Here is a 3,071-nt window from a genome sequence, read left to right on the forward strand (position 1 = left end):
AAAAATTGCAAGAATCTCACCTTGCTCGAAAAAATAAACCAAACCAGAAGGCGTTAGTGATTTTGGTGAGATGATTCAATGTTTTCATATATCTAGATATTTTATTTGGTGTTTTTAGCTTACTTGTCAATATTTTATTAGAGACTGTAAAACAAGATAACATCCTGATAGTAAGAATTCTCATATTATAAAAACTATACTAACAATGACAACATGTTAATGTTAATTAGTATTAACTAGTATAGTAATATTACTATATATTCATATAATTATTTAATTTAAAATTAATATGTTAGATTGTCGGTGTATATTATAAAGTTGATTGATATTAAAGTTTGTCTTCAGTCTTGATCGTGTTTATGAAATAATTTTCTATGGTCTGTTTTGGCAATGGCCAAAAATTGGTCTAATACTATTCTAAAATTTTAATATTTTTATTTTTTATATCATATCAATTACTTTTTATTAATATTTAAATAAAAAATACTAAAAAAATAAAATATTTTCACTTCTATATATATATATATTTTTCACATCAATTATTTTCTACTAAAAGGAAGCCCTAAGGCCATCACAGAAGATTGTGTTGACCAGGGACGGGCAGATTCTGTCTGGGGTATCAGGTTCACAATGCCACTCAACACCTGCTTGTCTCGCAATGGACATTGTACGTAATTTTTGAGTTTGAAGTAATTGATGTAATATAAAGTAAACATTTATGTACGTGGCTAACATTTCTGTCAATAATTGATCGACGACATCGAAATCGAAGCGGTGAAATGAAGGTCAGTTGGCTGGTCACCAATGTCGTCTTCATCGATAAATATTTCTGTTCTATCTGTCAGGCTGTCAGCTATAATTGAGAACTCTTGCTGTACTTGTATCTCATTCACGAGACATCGACGAGAGGTGAATACACAAATGAAAGCTTTTGAGAAATGATTATTATAAGCATTAAATGATCTCAAATCATTAATTTGTTCTTGAGCGATTAAGATTATAACTTTTAAGCATTATTCAAGATAACAATTATGTGATATAAATTTGTTGCAAATTGAATGGTAGGAATTTCTGGACAAGAGAATATGAATATGAGAATCTTTCATAAGACGAATGGGGTGCGTATTCTTCATGAACAAGTAGAACAGGCATCAGGTTCTGGAACAAGTTCTAATGAATTATATGAATATATAATTTAATTTTGGTGGGTAAAACTAAAAATATATAATAAATTAATTTTAGATGATAAACATGAGAATATTTTAACATTTTAGAGGAAAGTTTTATGCTAGTTGTCATGTCACTCTCTCCCTCTATTTTTGTCGTACTTAAAAAAAGAAAAAAAGAAAAAAAGAAAGAAAGATATTATTGCTCCTTCAATGATTTTTCGTTACTTTTATTGATGTGGATGACAATTTTTCAAGCAGATGTCCAAAAAATTTGCAGATGTCCAACAAATGATAGGATAATAGCTACGGGTAGTGTGTCGGTGAGAATAGTTTTGAATGTCTAAATCAATAATTGATTTTAGAGGGAGAAAGTAATAAGCAATGAGAGCTTGTGTGAAAGAATTTCTTATAACCAAATAATGAATTGGATTTTTCCTTTTATCGGCATCAGGTAGCAGTTGTTTCCCCATAATAGTCGGCCTTACTTTCTCAATGATCTACATGTTTAAACATTAGAGTTATTTCTCGCCGACATACCACTAGCAACTTTTATCTTATTATTTGTTATTCCTTGTAGACTCTTCAAACATTGTGCCAAGTCACTGCTCGAAAAACTGTGATCAAGTATCAACAATTGAGTTTCATTTTTATTGTGTGTCATTATTATTTTGTTGTCTTTAGAATATTTTTCTGTTATTACGTATTTTATTTTCATGCAAGATTGTTCGCGTAATATGCTGGCTAAAAGATATTATAATAATTTTATTACTATTTAAATAAAAAAAATAACTTTCAAAATAAATTTATTTTGTATTTTTCTATTTTTTCATACTAAACATTATTTTTACATATCAATTAATTTTTGTTACAGTAACATGTCACTAAACAACAACAACCAATGCCCGACGCATCGTATATATATATACGGGGTGTTTGTTAAACCCCCTCACATTCCCCCACATCCATCCCACTATTCACTTCCATTTTTTCTCAAAAAAACATTCTTACTATTATATCAAATCATTCACTTTTTATATATTACATCATTTACTTTTTATTATTTTTAAATAAAAAAATCACTACAAAACAAAATTTTTTACTTTCCAATATCACTTTTTCATTTTCCTATATCAATTATTATTATTATTATTATTTTTCTTCTTTTTATCCATAAACAGTTCCGTGTAGTTTAACAAACACAGCCTACAACAAAAGCAAACAAAATATATTTTTGTGTGTACGGAAGATATTATTGATCCTCCACTGATTTGACATTATTTTCATGGAGTTTCACTTTCTTATTTTCTTTTTTATCCGAGTAGAATCTTCTCTATTTTTTTTTTTTTTTCTTTTGAAAAAAGAATCTTCTCTATTTTAAATAAAATTGATAGTACCTATTAACTAATGTAAAATAAATAGTAATATTGTAAATTTTATCCTTCAACTTTAGTGTTTAGATAATATTACGGTTATTACATCTCATTTTACACTAAGGCTTCGTTTGGTTCACAGATTGTATAGTCCATTGAAAAATGATTAACTACCACTGGGAATAAAAAAGTGTGAAATAGATTAGCTATTTTTATTCATTTGTTTGGTTGTAACTATGTAATAGACTAGCTAATCCTATTCCTTCGTTTGGTACAATGCAATATGTTGGTGAATGAAATCGTAATACAAATACCATTATAATACAAATACAATTTATATTATTAAGGACTTTTTTTTAAAAAAAAAAAAAAAAAAAAACATAAACAACTATATAGAATCAAACTCAATCTTGACTTTTAATGTCAATCAAACTCAATCAAGAAAAATAAACATATAGAAATTATAAAAAAAAAAAAAAAAACAGAGAGACGGAGAAACAGAATCAAAGAGAAACGTTACAGAGAATCAAAA

The sequence above is a fragment of the Corylus avellana genome, chromosome ca6 (assembly GCF_901000735.1).
Source record: "Corylus avellana chromosome ca6, CavTom2PMs-1.0".
Lineage (NCBI taxonomy): Eukaryota > Viridiplantae > Streptophyta > Magnoliopsida > Fagales > Betulaceae > Corylus > Corylus avellana.